Source organism: Schistocerca gregaria, unplaced genomic scaffold, assembly GCF_023897955.1.
Source record: "Schistocerca gregaria isolate iqSchGreg1 unplaced genomic scaffold, iqSchGreg1.2 ptg000526l, whole genome shotgun sequence".
Lineage (NCBI taxonomy): Eukaryota > Metazoa > Arthropoda > Insecta > Orthoptera > Acrididae > Schistocerca > Schistocerca gregaria.
In genome coordinates, this window is record NW_026061925.1 from 2,425,491 (window position 1) to 2,444,105 (window position 18,615).

The 18,615-nt window shown below is 40.3% G+C and overlaps 1 non-coding gene across 1 annotated transcript; it reads left to right on the plus strand.

The window, feature by feature from the left end:
* Nucleotides 1-13,484: 13,484 nt before the first annotated feature.
* Trnas-cga (transfer RNA serine (anticodon CGA)) lies at nucleotides 13,485-13,559 on the plus strand. Its single transcript has one exon. It is a non-coding gene; the product is annotated as a tRNA-Ser (tRNA).
* Nucleotides 13,560-18,615: the final 5,056 nt, after the last annotated feature.

Consider the following 18,615-nt stretch of genomic DNA (forward strand, 5'->3'; position numbering starts at 1 on the left):
CGGGACTGTACAGGGGATTTAACTGATCAAGTTTTACATAGGAATCTACTTCTGAAAACGTCATCTTGCGATGCTACAGAACGTCAAAGTTATAGGAACCGGCATCTACAAAAATAGATGGATCCCACGAAGATGTTACAAACTTTCTAAGATGATGCAGATGGATAAATGCGTACATTTGTGATTATGTCCTTGCACCGGAAAATTATAACAGAAAACCTTCCTGTTACCTCTGACAGCATGTAACGTTATCGTTGTTGCTAGGATGTAGGACAGGAAACTTGCAGAGGCGGTGGTATGGAACGAAAGAAGAAAACAATGTGCAGTACACATAGGCTGTAAGATTTGTTCATCATCGCTTGCGTGAAAGCCATCTCCACTATTGAACAAGTGCTTACAGCTCCAGAATTATGCAGTTTAGAGTCCATGTTTACTGCACTTTTTTTCTTGTTTCGGTCTATACTGCCGCCTCTGAACGTTGCCTACCCTACAATCCTAGCAACAACAGTACCAGTACACGTATTCCACTGTCAGAGGCAGGATAACGATTTTCACTTACAACTTTCGACACGTTTGTTTCCGGTACAGGGGCCCTTACCTCAAATCGATACATTTGTCTGTTTCCATCATACTAGGAAGTTTGTAACACAATCACGGATCATCTTGCATATACATACATTTACCGGAGCTGGCGCCTGTGACTTTGATGCTCCACAGCGTCGGTGGGTGACGTTTGCAGGCATGAGTTTCTAAGTAAAACTGCAAGCTCTAGAAGTGTTGTGGCTCAGTGGTCTGAAGAAGATGATTCTTGCGAGGAAGGAAATATATTTGAAGATGCAAGTAGTGAATAATTAGCCAATGAACCTGCAGATGTGAATATTGAGGCAAATGGCAGTCCTTCCGATAATATTACTTCATCAGAGTCTGAAAATGGAGCACCATCACAAAAAGGTATAAAAGACCACACATACATTAGTCGGAATGGAGCGATTTGGAAATTAGATCCTCCTGCAACTTTTCGTACGCCTGTCCATAACATCGTAAAGAAGGCACCTAGTCCAGCCCTTGGTTTGAATACCTGTAAACATAAGGATGCCTGGGACTATTTCATCTCCAAGGAAATGATCATCTGCACAAATATTGAAGGCAGGAGAGTGGCTGCTTTACGTGGAAAAACGTTTTGCTTGCTGGAATGGTGGGTTTTCTTGGTCTTTTACTTCTTTCTGGTGATGAGAAGACTTGGGATGTCCTTATTAGAGAATTATTCTAGGATGAAAAGGAAAACCCTACATAGAAGGCCACCTTGTCAGTAAATAGATTCGAGGATATAAGGAGAATGATTAGATTTGATGACAGGCGTACCCGTGATGCTCGATCTGCAGATGACGCAGCAGTTCGCTATGTATGGGCACTATTTCTTGACAAGTGTAGAAATAGAATGAATCCCAATCATTCGCTCACAGTTGACGAACAGCTAGTCATAATCCGTGGAAGATGCAGCTTCACCCAGTATATGCCCTCTGAACCAGCCAAGTGTGGCATAAAAATATTTTTGTTATGTGATCATATGCTTTAGAAGGAAGCCCCATGAATTTATTCAGAAAAATCTTGGATTGAATGTAGTGAAAGATCTTGCTAAAAGCATTCAATGATCATCAAAAAATATTACCGTTGACAACTTCTTTACTAGTATGCTTCAGAAGCAAATTACAGTGGTGGGAACAATCAAACAAAATAAACCAGAAATTCCTAATGAGACGAAACCATCACTCTCAAGAGCAATTCATTCCTCTTTGTTTGCATTTATAGGTGTCATTACAATGGTGAGTTATCTTCCCAATAAGAAGAAGTCTATAGTTCTCACTAGCACAATGCAATACGACAGAAACATTGATGGAACTCATGCAATAAACTTCTATAACTTTACGAAGGGTGGAGTAGATAAATGGACCAGAATATTCGTTATTACACTTGCAAGAGACAAACGAGAAGATGTCCATTTGCATTATGGATGAATATGAAGGACATCGCAGCAATGACCACTGAAATTTTATTTTCCGCCCAACATCTGACATACCATAGTGGAAGAAGTAATAAAAGGCGTTTGTTCCTAAGAGGTTTAGCGGAGGAAATGGTAATACCTCTAATGGAACTTCATATTCAGATCCCTAATCTTCCAAAGAAAATCGTTGATGATATGCGAAGATGTCATATTGCCGAACCAACTACATGTTTCAGGAAAAAGAAGAAGATGCAATTATTGTCCATATAAGAAACACAGGAAAAGTGCTATGACATGCATTAAGTGCAAACCCAACATTTGTAAGGAACATAGTGGCGTTCTTTGTGCTTCTTGTTTGTCACATGTCGAAAACTAAGAAAGATGCAATTTTATGTGAACAATGAACAATAACTTTTTGTAAAAATATTGCCTATATACATGATACTGTGAATAATGAGCATGTTTTAATTGAAGAAATTGGTTGTAATAAGTGTTTTAAGATGTAAACTGCAAGTTATAAGTGAATTAATAAAATAATTTGTATATGTTGTTTGTAAAGGAAAGTAACTAATAAAAATTCACTCTTAGAGTTTTATATAAAAAATGTTAATCAGGCCCACCAGATCCTGTCACTGTATCTTAGGAATCTTGCAATATGACAAAAAATTTGACAGAACGAAATTTAACTCCAAAGAATGAATATGTGGAAAGAGGAAAATTTTAAATTAGGTCAGGGCCTTGGAGGCCCTGCATATGCATTCACGTGTGTTTTCGGCACCATGCATCCTAGCGTTAAGAGAAACAGAATGTTTGCATAAAGGCAAACCGCCGGGCTGTCCCCGAGTGAATGATACAGACGTCGAACGCATCCGCCATAGTTTCACGAGGGGTCCGCAGAATTCCGTTCGCCGTGCAGCTCGACAGCTCAGCACGCCCCCGACGTCCGTCTGGCGTCTATGCGTCGACGTTTCTGCATCAAACAATATTAAATTCAGCTACTGCGAGCTGTTCGTGAGGGTGCTAACATCGTGTGAAGTTCCGTAATTTCACTCTTGGCAAGGTGGAGCATGGCTGGATTCTCCCACAGTTTGTGTTTAATGAGGAGGCAACATTCCATTTATACGGAGAGGTGAACTGTCATAATGTGACAATATGAGGTACGGGACAACCACATGAAGTTGTACATCATAAAATAGACTCTGCTAAATTTAATATTTGTATTATGTATTTCTATTTTTTGTCTGCATCCTAGATATTTATAGGCATCTGATTATTCCAGCGCTTCTATGCAGTCGCCGTGGTTATCCAATATGTAATCTTCTTGTTTAGTGTTTTCCCTTGCCTATGCTATTTTTCTTACATTTGTCTGTTCCAAAAGCCATATTTATATATTTGCTGAATACTTCTGTTATCTTTAGTAATTGGTTGAGTTGTTGATTTGTTGCTGCCAGTAGTTTTAGATCATCCATGTGTGGGTATGTTCCAGTAATATTGCATCCATAATTTGTATTATTTATCATTTTGGATAGTGGGTTCAGAGCAAGGCAGAACCAGAAAGGACTTAATGAGTCTCCTTAGTATATTCCACGCTTAATCTGTATGGCTGTGATGTGATATTATTTGAATTTGTTTGGATAATAAGTGTGGTTTTTCATTACAATGTTTAGGAACTGTATCAATTTAGGATCTACTTTGTATATTTCCAATATTTATAGTAACCATGAGTGGTGTACACTATCAAAAGCTTTTCGGTAGTCAATGTATGTGTAGTATAGCGACCTTTGTTTAGTTTTAGCTTGATATGTAACCTCTGCATCTATTATCAGGTGCTCTTTACATCTTCGTGCTCCTTTGCAACAGCCTTTTTGTTCTTCGTTTATAATTTTGTTCTGTGTTGTATGTATCGTTATTTTCTGTGTAATGACTGAAGTTAATATTTAGTATATTGTTGGTAGGCATGTCATGGGCAATAATTTGCTGGGTTTGCTGTGTGTGCTTGATCTTTAGGTTTCAGACAAGTTATTCCTTGTGTATGTGTATCAGGGAATGTGTATGGGTCTGCAATGTAACTGTTAAATAATTTAGTTAGATGTGAATGTGTTGACGTGAACTTCTTTAGCCAGAAATTTGCTATTTTATCTTTTCCAGTGGTTTTCCAATTGTGTGTAGAATTAATTGCTTTGCTCGCTTCATGTTGCAAAATTATCACTTCAGGCATTTGTGGTATCATCTTTTATGTCTCTGTTTCCGCTAGTATCCACCGTGCATGTCTTTTATGTTGTACCAGGTTTGACCATATGTTGCTCCAGAAGTGTTCCATGTCTGTTATGTTTGGTGGATTGTCTTTTTTAATGCGTGTGTTATCTATTGTCTGGTAAAATTTCTTTTGGTTTGTGTTGAGTGTTTGGTTTTGTTTCCTTCTATTTTCACTTTTTTTGTATGTTCTAAGTCGTTTGGCCAATGCTTCTAATTTCTGCTTCTTTTCATCTAATTGCTCTATCGCTTCTTGTTGTGAGATTTTACCTAACCTTTTTCGTTTTTTGTATGATATTTCTTTTCTTAGAAATTGTGTTAGCCGTCTGATGTCTTCTCTCAGTTTTTCTATTCCGATCTGTAGCCTGTGTTGCCATGCAGGTTTTGTGGGTTTCTTCTGTGTGTTGGTTGGTTCTGATGACTGTCTAGTGTGTAAATTTAGTATAGAGAGTGCTCCTATTTAAACCAGTAGTTGTAACTCTCCCATAGTTGTGTTTTCATTTATTTTGTTGTGTATGATTGTGTTGATAGTTTTTATTGTTGTTTCGTCTTGTGGGTTATTTGGCGGTGTATGCAAGAATGGTCTAATGCCTGTATTTGTGTCTTTGTATTCTATATATGTCAGCTGAAATTTTTCTTCTATATCTAACATGTGTGTCACTTCGTGTTCTATTTGTACTTGTTCTGGTGGCAGTCTTAAGATTTCGTTTTCCTTCGATTGTTTAATTGATGCGTGTTGTTCTTTGTTTGTTTGCTCTGGGATGTGTGAGTCCATTACTGTATTATTTTCTTCTTCTTCTGATTGGGCATTATTTTGTTCCAGTATTTGTTGTACTCGTTGTTTGATGTTTTCTAATTCTGATTATTACACGGATCTGATCAGCTAGTCGTTGTTCTGTTAAAAATTTTAATTCTGGGTATCTGGTAGTAAATGTTGTGTATACTTGTGATCTGTATCCAGTTGTATTGGTTGCTAGGTTTGTTGCTTGGTATTATTATTATTTCGTTGTTGTTCTGTTGGTTAAACGTGTGTGTAGCGTTGCCAGGTTACTTGCTACAGTAAATTTTTCTTTTGCCTTTGCTAGAGCCGTCTTTCAAGTTTGCAGGAGCTACCGCTAGTTGCTTCTATTGGACTGCGACGTTACTGTTCTTTCGAAATGTGCCGTTTGTTACTCTTAAAATCAACATGGAGAGCTCCCCAGCGGTGGGGTCGACTTTTTGAAACCAAATAAGCGGTAGTGTAACTCAAGACCCCCCAGTATCAGACCCTGCATCCAGGTGGGCCTCCGTTTGCATGTAACTGACGCAGAAGAGTTCGGAATTTTGCGTCATGCTATATAGCGTTAAGCAAGTCTTATTCCATAGTCTGGTTGCGTGTCATAATGGTTAGGACAGAAGCTTAACCATGCCTCGTCAGGTGCAGTAAATTTTTTTTAAATCTTTATCGAAATGACTTTGTGCCTATTTTTACTCAATTTATTGTTTTAAAAGTAATTTCTTTCGTTCTATTCCTTTGTCACGTCGTTTTAATCACCGTATGAACTTTTCCATTTGTTTCATTTTTCTTATATCATTTTTCTTCCAATCGGAATTTTTGTGAATGTGTATTTTATTGTACCTATCTGTTTGACTATTCAATTACTTCAAAACTCCGATAAATTAATTAAAAAAACGATAGACGAAATTATCTATTTATATTGACTGTGCATTAACGTGAAAAACGTATTTTCATTACAAGACGTACCTTTTTTTGCATGGTAATCGAAATACAAATATTTAAAACATAACCTACATTCTTTGTGTACTATGGAAATGTATGGTAGATGATGATATGAATGAGAGAAGGTTTTCTAAGTAAAACAAAATTCAAGCAATGTGAGAAATCGATATAATGAACACAATAACGAAAACACAGGCCCATAAAAACAGGAGAAATTAAATCGGAATTAGTACATGAAGATAATTAAAAGTTCACGAACAAATATTTCCAGTGGAAAAGGGATGATAAGAAGAAAAATGAGACCAAATGAAGAAGTTCATATCACTATTGAATCACGTGACCGAGGAGCGGAAATAAAAAAAAAAATATATTTACATCAGTTGAATGAAAATGATTATCAATATCACTTCGATAAACACCTAGCATAGATTTCTTTCTCTGGTGAGATTCGAACCCACAACCTCATGCATGTGAAGCTAGTATCCTTTCCAATACCCTCACAACCAACTTTGGTCATTCGGCTTTCTTCACGTTATTGAGTCTCACACAAAATTCCGAATTTCTTTTCTCGTCAGTTCCTCGAAAACGTCTACCCACCAGGATGAATGGCTGCACTGTGTGATACTTGGGTGCTTAACCTACATAACCGTATAGATGGTTTCAGAAAGTCGATCCTACCCCTGGAGAAATCTCCTTGTAAGACATAACGAAAGAGTGCCGCCGTTTCATTATATCTACTGATACGGTGGTGGACACACAGTTAGTAGTGTAGCCATAGTAACACAAACGGTCTGAAAACTGCACGATCTAAGCAACGAGGGACGACCTCGCACTTAGTCCAAAGGAAAATCTCCAGAATTACTAGAAGACTTGTAGACAATGCACCGAGTCCCCTGCAGTCATTTAGTCCGCGGCGACTGCTGAGAACCTTCAGAGCAGTCATTAGGATTCGCACTCGACTACTTCGATGTTACATGTTCGGTGTCCTACTCTATGGAGCTGAGTCATGGACTGTATTAGGCATTTGAAATGCGTTCGTATGGAAAAATATTAAGGATACTATCGACAGATTTAGTCAAAAGTACGGCGGAACGAAAATGTAGAAATTCTCAACAGCATCCAGAGAGCAAAACTCGATTGTTTTGGTAGCGCAATTCCGCAACAACAAATAAAACCTGTTGAAATTAATAATTCAAGGAAACATTAATGGACGGCAGTCTGGACGAGCGTTTCTAGGCGCTTCACTCTGGAACCTTGCGACCGCTACGGTCGCAGGTTCGAATCCTGCCCCGGAAATGGGTGTGTGTGAGGTCCTTAGGTTACTTAGGTTTAATTAGTTCTAGGTTCTAGGGGACTGATGAGCTCCGATGTTAAGTCCCATAGTGCTCAGAGCCATATGAACCATTTTCTGAAAGATTAATGGAATATGTGATCCACGACGCACAGGATCAACCTGGCTAAATAACTCAAACCAGCAGTTTGGGTTCGGCACTGAATCAATGTCCTGAAAAACCATGGACGGACAACAGATCATGCTATCGATCGGCAGTGTTACTGGAGGACGAGGTACTTAAGCGAGGAAGAATGAGAATGCTTAAAAATTACATAAATGCTCACCATTAAATCTAATACTCCACTCATATAATCGCGCTAGCTGCCATTAAAATTAATCTGCACTTGGCATACAGTTAAAATTTTTTTTAACCTAGTGCTCTTAACAGCACTCATGTCACCACTTATTTTGATCAATGTACGTATTTTCTTAGACGTCCACCGTACGAGGACGCACTGACAAGTAATGTCGACAGATGTTTTTCTTGAAAACTCGCAAAGCTTTTTAAATAAAACAAACTTCATTAACATTCTACATTGTATTCTTCACGTCTATAAATTTATTTCTCAAGACACTCACCGTCGGAACCAGCAAAATTTCCCCAACTAGATACTATTTTGTTGACACCGTCACAGTATATTGTTTGACTATGTTAACAGAGCCACAACCTTACCTCTGCTTGCACCGCTTGAAACAATTGAAGTGCTCGAAGGTTTTCTTAGTTTTGCACATAGATGAAAATCGAGACTGTGTGTAGGATGATCGACGGCAGTGAACCAAGGACGTCGGCTTGCTGCAGATGCCGCAGCGATCGTGTGTAGTTTGGCACTGCCGTGCTCAAGGAGAGTGTGCTCCACATGCGGACGAAGTCTTCGAATTCGTTATTTTAGTTTTGTGAGCTCTTTCTCACCCACCAACATAGTCACTCAGATAAGAGAGGTAACTATCCAAAATAAGGATAAACACTTGTTACAAAACGCTCCTTACGCAAAATCGGAGGCCTCTAGGAGCAGAGGGCTGCAGATATCCAAAGTAAAGATGTAGAATGTTACTGATTTCATCAAATAAAACAGACCGAGCTATTATCTTTTCAGCACGCCGTCGTGTTATACGCACGAACATAAAAAAAAATTGTTTCAGAGCAAAGTATGCTGTATTTTTAAGTGAAGATCTTTGTAATGTACATCTGTATTAAACGTTATGCTGGTGATATATGGTGACAATGCGTATTTATATTTACAATGAAGAGAGATTGACCAGTGGCCAATATACAACAAAAACCAAGTTGTCAGATGGATATTAACTGCAATGGATTAGTGGAGAAATACAGGGATGAAGAAGTAGTTCGATTGTCTTGCCGCATGTATGCTGTAGAGCACATCTTCCACCGGACTGCCTTGATGATGCATGGATGGTAACAGCGTAGCAAATGCCCGGTGGCGAAAAGGTCATGAATTCGTAGACTATATAGTCAGTCAATAGATGGAAAATCCTAGTACACCATCTGAAATGTGGAATTGGTGAAGACAGACAGTCGACCAAAATTATATCGAAATAAATTCATTCTTAACTTGTCTTCAGTTGCGTTAGGTAACACCTCGGTAGCTAACACATCTGCGTTCAGAGAATTTATTTCGAAGTGATTTCGGTCAGCTATCTACCGTCATCAATTCGATGCACAGGACCATGAATACTGTCGAAGTTTGGCATAGCAAACGATACTCAATCAGGCAAAGGTATCTGAACCTACAATTTCTGATCAATATGCTAAAGGAGAATGTAATAAAATCAATACCTGAAATTTAAAAAAATGTAATCCGTCGGTTAGCCTCTTCAGTGAAAGAGGTTAAAAATAAATCTGTGTTGAAAAGGAGTTAAAAGATATTTTACGAATACATGATGACTTGGTGGATTTAAGGAGTTTAAAATTACGTCATTCGTACAAAATATTCGTAAAATAAGACAGGAAGTAATGTTGTAGAACGGAATATGTAAAAAAAAAAATATTTTTTGAAACACGGCTATGCACTATGTGCATAGCCAGCCTTAAGCCTAGATAAGATGTGGAGGGGCGTTCTTATTACAAAACAACAGGCAGAGCCTCCCCATTGTCACGGCTTCCTTTGCAGGTCGGAGAAACCACAGCTAAAATGTATGTGGCCAGAAACACCACGTTGACTCACGGCCGCAGAAGCCCATGACACCCTTCAAGAGGCAGTGAGGCATCTCGTACAGTAGTTATATGAGAGTGAATTTATTCCTCGCCCCTCATGAGACATCATCAAACTTATTTTCCTGCTTCTGGAGTGTCTACAGCGAGTATGAGGGAATCCCGAAACGTGACATCTTACTTTTGTACTGCTCTTCGTTCCACACCTTCAAGGACGAACTTCTTTTCTGTGGCACTCGAACACTTGTACTTCTTCGATGTCATTTTCACGGCGGATTTATGTACTGTGCTTATGCTTTATTGAGAAAATATGGGAATTTTTCAAAGTGTTAAGGGATGAAACGATTATCTTAATAACCGATAAAACAATTCCAGATATCGAGTATCACGTACCGGCTGGCACTTCATTACGAAATGTTTACGGGGCTGTCTGTTATGACAGTCGCTTCCGTTTATGGAATGTACCGAACACAGGAGGTATCTTCGGTAAATAGAAGTTCTTACATGTGTCTTGACAACACGATCGAATTACAGAGGTTCAAATAGTGAGACGCGACTGTGTGGAACTGCATAGGCAGATTTCGGTCCCTGGAAATAATTGTAACGCAACTAAGGACTTTATAGCGACACGAACGTCAGCCGGGTAAATAAGTCCCACACTAAGTGGACATCCAGCGGACGCAGGTAAACACTTCCTGTTACACCACGCCACTGCTGCCTCGGTGTAAACACGGAGGACAGCAGGAAGTGCACGACCACTAGCTGGACTCCAGAGCAAGAAACAGCCGGGGTCCCCGGTGGTCTAGTGGTAAGGGGGTCTGGAACGTTCCAGCGCCTCGGCTGGGGCTATTCGCCCCAGCCGGGCCAGGGTTCAATCCCCGGCCGGCGCTGAAATTTTCAGACTTCCGAACACTAGCCTCCACCTCTGCCTTGGCATGTGGCGCATGCCGGGCACCCCCGTGGGGTCCGTGCTTCGGGTCCCACGTGGAGCTCACTCCCACACTACAAACTGTACCTGATTATGCTGCTACAAACATTTAAAATTTTAATTCACACACTTTCTTCACCAGACTTCATCTACATATATTTTAAGGTATTTAATATATCTCACTATCAAAAGAAACTGCTTGCTATATTTGTAGGATTACAACTATGAAATAAAACCCTTACAAAAAAAAAGATTTTGTTTTCCTTCGTGTACTGAATACTGCTGAGGTAAATACCCAAACATGTGCCATTTTCCTGTAGTTAACAGTCAATATTCGAAAAAAAGGTTATCATACTGTATTTCACTCATTCTCAGTGCTGAAAAAGCAGTAATTATTTCAAAGTCATAAGAAAATACAAAATATGACATCAATAGCAAATCACAAGCCAACGCTGTGTTATTTTTAGTATCATGATAGACTATGTGATAAATAAATCCTGTATAAGAAATCGTTTCGTAACAGTTGACAATATCTTTTAAAAATACTTTTCACTAATTGCATTTTCAAAAACGAACAAAGGCCTTTTTTCTCAAATTATTCTAGTATCAAAATGAGATGTTTGATGTGACACAGGTCACTAAAGAGATAAACTCTTCTTTTGTATGAAAAACCTTATTTCTCGTGGTTTTATGTGAGCTGAATGCTGAATCAAACAGATAACACTTAATGTTAACAAGAGGAATTTCTTGGCGATTTCACTAACACGCCCATATATTTGATATAATATTTCGATTAATAGTTATATGACAACCTCTCTGCCTCTACTTTTACATGAAGTATCTTTTGGATCAGAAAAGAAATTATATTACTACCTCTACGAGTTAAGTCTGGTTGAATGAAAGAGATTGTAAAGGCCTTAGCCGAAGATGCAGAATGTTACCTTCTCTGCAAAGCATTTGCCATCAGTAATGAGTGAAACTGTAAAATAGGAAAAAGGGCTGACAAACGCCTGTTACTGTTGTACTATTATATCACTAACGTTGCATTGCAAGAAACTTACTTACAGTTCTCGTTGCTGTTCAATATTCTTTAACTCACAATACCATGCGATTATTTTGGTAACATTTAATGTAACAGTAGCCCCATTCCGAGCCACATATCCATTTTTAATGCTTAAAAGTGTGGACAAAACTATTAGTAATACTAAATTACGAAGAGGGAATGATGAATGTAACATGCTGCGTACATTAATGTCGCTCGAGATGTAGTTTGCATTATATCTTACGAGAACAGAATTATTTTGTAATGTGTGAAATACACAAAAATACGGTAACAGACAAACCGAGCAGTGATGCCGTAGTCTGTTTTGTAATAATAGTGTAAAGGAAGAAATAAACAGCAACTAGACATTTAAGTCACTCAATTTTCGCGGCCATTTTGCGGTTCATCACTTCGCTTTTACGTGTCGCTAATAGTACCTCACACACTCAGTTGCCTGTAGTGCAGAGCTTCGCTACCAGAGGGCTCTATCAGCATCGGCGAGGACTCACTCTGTCGGCGTTTGCTGCTTGACTGCTCAACCTCTATGCTCGCTGATATGCTGCTAAATCTTCTGAATAAACGAAAAAAATAACACCAACACCAAATATGGCAAATAGTGATAATTGTGAATACTACCGAACCATCTCTTTCATACGTCCTGGCTGAAAATACTGATCCAAAATATTTACAGAGGAATGGAACACATTAGAGGAGACGAGCTAGAGGAAAATCGAACACACTAGCCGCTAGAGATCGGTTGAAGAAATCCAACCCATATTTATAACATCTATAGATGTAAAAAATAACTTTTCACAGTTTTGACCAAAATATACAGTTTGAATTTAAGATGCAACCAGCGATAAAATACAGTGAGCGGCATGTTATCTAGAGCTCTGCCAAAAATAAGCCAGCAGATGTAAGACTTATGAGGAAGCTGGTAGTTGATAGTGGAGGAGGGAGAGAGAGAGTGAGTTTGCATACAGAAAGTTTCACACGTCGTGCGACACACTTATCACGTTTGTAGAGGGGACCTACCTGGGAATCGAAGTCTGGAAACGTCATCCAGCGACGCTACAGAGTATCAAAGTTACAGGCGCTGGAGTCTGTAAAATATGTGTACACAGAGAGATCCAATGAAGATATTAGCAATTTTCTATGATGATGGAGATGGATAAATGTATAAATTTGAGGTTATGTCCCTATAACGGAAAATTGGAAGAGAAGACATTCCTGTTACGTGTGACAGTATGTACCGGTAGTGTTGCAGCTAAGATGTAGGGCAGGAAACTTTCAGAGGTGGTAGTATGGACCGAATGTCCAGTACACATGGGCTGTAAAATGCATACCTTAAGAGCTGTGAGGACTTGTTCATCTTCGCTAGCATAAAACATATCTCCACTGTTGAACAAGTGCTCATAGCGCCTCAGGTATGCATTTTGTAGCCCATGTTTACCGGACATTTTTTTCTTACTTTCATCCATACTACCACCTTTGAAAGTTAGCAACAACAGTACCAGTACTTGTATTCCGCCGTCAGAGGTATGTAGCTTTCGACTCATTCGTTTCCGGATCACGATACATGATCAAATTGATACATAATCACGGCATCACACTCTACTTACATACATTTGCCGGAGCTGGTGCCTGTATTTTGATGCTCTGTAGCCTCGTTAGATGACGTTTGCATGCATGAGTTACTAGGTAAAATTGCAAGCTCTAGAAATGTGAAACACATTGTATAAAGAAAGGAACATACGAAACCAACGAGATATTTGGGAAATAAATCGAAGATAAGAAAGAAGAAATAGAAATTGTTTCCAAATCGACCTTTCATTTCGCTGCTGCTGATTTGAAATTTCGTGGCTTTTATTCGCTCTGAAGAGGATCGTTCAAACGATGGTCGAAATGTCGTTATTTTAGATGTTTCACTGTTTTATAATGACATGGCCTAGTACCCAAAATGATTTTCCAGAAAGTTTGGAAGGTAGGAGACGGATACTGGCAGAAGTAAAGCTGTGAGCACCGGACGTGAGTCGTGCTTCGGTGGCTCAGTTGGTAGAGCACTTGCCCGCGAAAGGCAAAGGTCCCGAGTTCGAGTCTCGGTCGGGCACACAGTTTTAATCTGCCAGGAAGTTTCAAAATGATTTTCTTCAATTTGTTTGTTGGAATTCTATCGCTTCTCAACGATATTTTCAGAATGATAGTAGTATTTTTTCCTACACCTACCAACTTTAATAGTGCTAGAAATGATGAAAATAGTACCTAATACTTTTTGATATGGAGACAGAGACGGTGCTTGGTTTTAATGATAACAACATAAAGGAAAATTCAGCCATGTTTCTGCGAAGTTGCATTACGCCGAAATTCTGAAATACATCCGTATATTTCGAATGTGGTACAACAGCTGTAGGTAGGAGACGAGGTACTGCAGAAGTAAAGCTGTTTCGATGGGGCGTGATTCGTGTTTGGGTAGCTCAGATGGTAGAGCACTTGCCCATGAAAGGCAAAGGTGCCGAGTTCGAATCTCGGTCCCGCACAGAGTTTTAATCTGCCACGAAGTTTCATATCGGCACACACTCCGCTCTAGAGGGAACTAATTCTGGAAACAGCTGTATAGTAACTGAAGAGATACAGGATGTTCCAAAATCACGTTAAAAACTTCTAGGGAACTGAGTAATGATATTCTGAAGAGGAGCCCATGTATGGAAAGGTATAACCGTGCTACAGCCGTATGAATACACTTTCGCTAATGTGGTATGCAACAGGGTTATAATCACCGGAGGGGAGGGGGGGTTACTTACGTCGGATCGTATGCTGTCATTTGACGGCTGTCTCCTCTCTGACCTGGTTCGAGTCTCGTTCATGTTTCTGTGAGTGTTAGAGGAACATTGCTGAGTACACTTTTGCCGAATACACCGACACGAGTATTCTGTGTGGGGAAGCTCACAGTACTGGAAGAGCTGCTGGTCGCCTTTATCAAGTTAGTAGTCCACAACGTCTGACTCCTCCCCACACGCTTTTCGTTACCATTGCGCAACGTCTTCGAGAATGGGTGCCTTCACCGTCAGCAGGTGCGTCTGTGGTGCCCTCTGTGGTGCCCCGTGGAGACGCAGCGCACGCGAATTGGAAAATATGTTTATATGGATATGGTGTCTGTTCTTCCGGACATGTCCGAAAGGACGCTACGAATGTAGTGTGTGGTCATACATAGGTGAGAAAGTGGGTCTCGCGGGAGGCGTGCGCGAGATAATTCCTGTAGTCTCACTATCCTCTGTGCCGTCGGTGGCTCAGATGGATAGATCGACTGCCATGTAAGCAGGAGATCCCTGGTTCAAGTTCCGGTCGGGGCACACATTTTCACCTGTCTTCGTTGATATCTATCAACGCCCGTCAGCAGCTGAAGGAAATAATATCACACTAATTTCAAATTGGACAAGGCCCTCCTGTAAAAACAGTGTCTCTGAAGACCGATTTCTTTGTTTCTTTGATTATTAACGAGTGAAACTGTAGAACAATAGATGTACTAGATCACATTTACACTGAAATGCCAAAGAAACTAGTATAATAATGCATATTCAAACAGAGAGGTATGTAAACAGGCTTAATATGGTGCTGCGGCCGGCAACGCCTGTGTAAGACGTGTGTCTGGCGCAGTTGTTAGATCGGTTACTGCTGATACAATGGCAGGTTATCAAGATTTAAATGACTTTGAACGTGGTTTTATACTTGGCCCAAGGCCGATGGGACACAGCATCTACGAGGTAGCGATGAAGTGGGGATTTTCCTGTACGACCATTTCACGAGGGCACCCTGAATATCAGCAATCCAGTAAAACAATAAATCTCCAACATCTCTGCGGCCATAAAAAAATCCTGCAAGAATGGAATCTGAAGAGAACCGTTCAACGTGGCGAAAGTGCAACCCTTCCACAAATTACTGAAAATTTCAATGCTTGACCATCAACAAGTATCAGCATGCGAAACATTCAATATATCTACATGGGCTTTCAGAGCCGAAGGCCCACTCGTGTACCCTTGCTGGCTGCACAGCACAAAGCTTTACGCCTCATTTGGGCCTATCTGTACGAACATTGGACTGTTGATGACTCGAAACATATTGCCTGGTTGGACGTGTCTCATTTCAAAATGTATATACAGTATGGAAGTGTATGGGTATGAATACGACATCATGATTCCATGGACCCTGCATGTCAGCTGGAAACTGTTCAAGCTGGTGGAAGCTCTGTGACGTTGTAGAGCGTGCGCATTCGGAGTGATGTGGGATCCCTGATAAGTCTAGATACATCCTGTCTAATCACCTGCATCCATTCGTGTCCATTGTGGATTCCGACGGAAGTGGGTAATTCCAGCAGGACATTGGAGCGGCCCACACAACCACAGTTGCTACAGAGTGGCTGTAAGAACACTCTTCCGAGCTTAAACACTTTCGCTGGCCACCAAACTCCCCAAACATACTGTACGTTTCTAGTAAATTTTATAGCATTAACTAGGATTTCTGGAATGCCTTGCAACGTGTTGATCAGAGGAGATCTCTGATCCCTCTTACTGTTACGGATTTATGGGCAGCTCTGCAGGTTCCATGGTGTCAGTTCCCTGCTGCGCGACTTCAGCCATCAGTAGAGTCCATGCCACGGCGTGTTGAGGCACTTCTGCGTGCTCACGGGGGCCATAAACGATATTTCTTTGGCTCCACAGTGTAACAAATTACTTGTCAATGTGACAGCGTTACCAACATGTTTTCAAATGGTTCTAGTATACAGTACGTTTCGGGAGACGGGTTACAATTTAAAATATGAGTATTATGTACTCAGTCCCCTCTACAAGTTCTAGCAGGTAGTGATGGGAATTTCAGAACATCCTGTACGTTTCCAGCAAACTGTATAGCCGTTGTCGTATTACAGTTGGTATCTGCGAATACATTCCATAATTCGTGACAGATCGTGAGGCGCGACTGCAGAAGTCCGCAGCGTTTACCCAGGGGGCGTCTCGGCTACGGCAGCTCTGACGGCCACGAGAATAGCCGGAGGTAGAGAGCGCAGCACGGCTAGTTTGAAGTCCATTTTCAACTAGTGTTGACAGAGGTGTCTCTTTTTAGAGATTCTACGACTCGCCCCACGTAAGCTTTAACAGGAAGACCAAATGCTCCAACTTCTGGCCTCTGCTAACATTTCGAAATACACTGTCCTATCAGTGAGTGTACAGACACCTATTAGTGGACATTAATATGCAGTGTGTCCAACCTTTGTCTCTACGGCGGCTTGAACTCTGCTCGGGATACTAAGTGAAGTGCCTGCCGACAATTTAGGCATCCACACGGAGATCGTATCTACGTGTTTGTACATGCAAGGCAATACATTGCTCAGCAAGATAGCCATATCTCTCACCAATTTTGAACATTTGGAGCACAATGGGCAGGTTCTTTAAAGCAGGTCGCGAATTTGGCGATGTAATGAACCAACTGAACTCAATTTGGTACCATATCCATCAGGAGGGTATCCGCTAACTTTATCAGTCAATGTCAAGCCTAGTAACTGCCAGAGGTGGCCCAACACGTTATCGACTTATCAACTTGTGAAGCTCTTTGTCTTGAATTAATCATCCAGTTTTTCTTCAACTCTAATCATTCATTTGCCCCTACACGTACAGTCATGCTCAAAACTATCCTAACGGCCGAATTGAATTTCGCCTGATTCACATGCAACCCACATAGCGCAACTGTCTAGCAGGTCCCCTTATCGCTCCTTGGTACAGTCGTTTGACTATTGAAAATGGTTCCAACAAATCACCACCAGAAAACACTGTTCTGTATCGCAATAACTCAAGATGTAAAGTAATACCACGATACTACAAATATCACGGAACACCTTATCACAGGTAAGACTGATCTTAAGGCTTGTAGCTCACATTTATTACAATAAATGACATACCTGACATTTTACCACTCTCATTATTACGTCATGCACATAGTAAATTCGTCGAATTCATGATTTACTCTTCAAAGTAACATACCGTACTTATTATTTAACACAAAATAAGACTAAAAATAAAGGTATTCACGAGCAGCTAATTGAGAATATTTATGAACTTCAAATGACACGATGAACCGTCTCGTTCTGCATACTGATGCAAACTCAGGTCATGCAGACTAAGCAAAGATTTCGTGCCTGAAGGAAACTAACAGCCACTCGTGATTAGGCATACAGAGAGTGATATACCTCGATTTTAGACAGAGCCAGTTTGCAAATACCAACTTTAAATTGCATAGCGCAAGTATTTTTGCCGGACGCGAATTCCTACCCAGCACCTATTGTCCCTATTAACGAACGACGAGAGATGTTGAATCTTGGTTCTTAACAAGTAACTTATTTGAATTGCCGTGAGGTAAGGCTTTGTATTGGGCAGGGATTCGAAGTCAGAACTTAATCGGATAGATATCGACGCACAATCAACTGTGACATTTCGGATTTTCTCGGCAGTAGCTAGATGTTTTAACTGAAATGACGAGAGGAAACATTATTTTTTTTCCTTCCCAAGACTCCAACCCGGCATCTATCGCTGTTATATTCTAGAGAAAACGAAGGTTAAATATGGGTTTGTTGCACCAGCAGCGACATGTGAGCGTGTTTGAACTAGAAATAATATGACGAAGAGTTCAGTGCTCACTGGGAATACAGCTCCACACATCATATCGCTTTTGACTACACACAAAGATACGTCAGCTTCCGAATTTTTGTCCAGCTCGGACTAACATCTTGAACTTACAGTGATCTCGCAAATAGTTCTGTGTCTCACTGGGTGTCAAAACGTCACATATCGTTAGTGTTGACAACGAATGAAAATACATTAAACATTAAAATAATTATCCACCAGCAGATAGGTGTTCTCATGCTAGAGCTTGATAATACATAATGAAACCTATAGTGCCGGGCCAGGATTCGAACCCATTCACGCGCAGTATGTGGAGATGTTGAGGAATCTGCAGTTCTGAACCAACAACAAATTGTAGCCGTGCTGTATTCTCACGAAGTGATCAAATTCAGCGTTAAGTACGGTCTAAGTTGCATTCCCAGTTCAGAACCGATTTTATCGACATACAGAAGCTCAGATAAAATATGGACTAAATGTCCTTTGAGCGTTATTTAAGCAT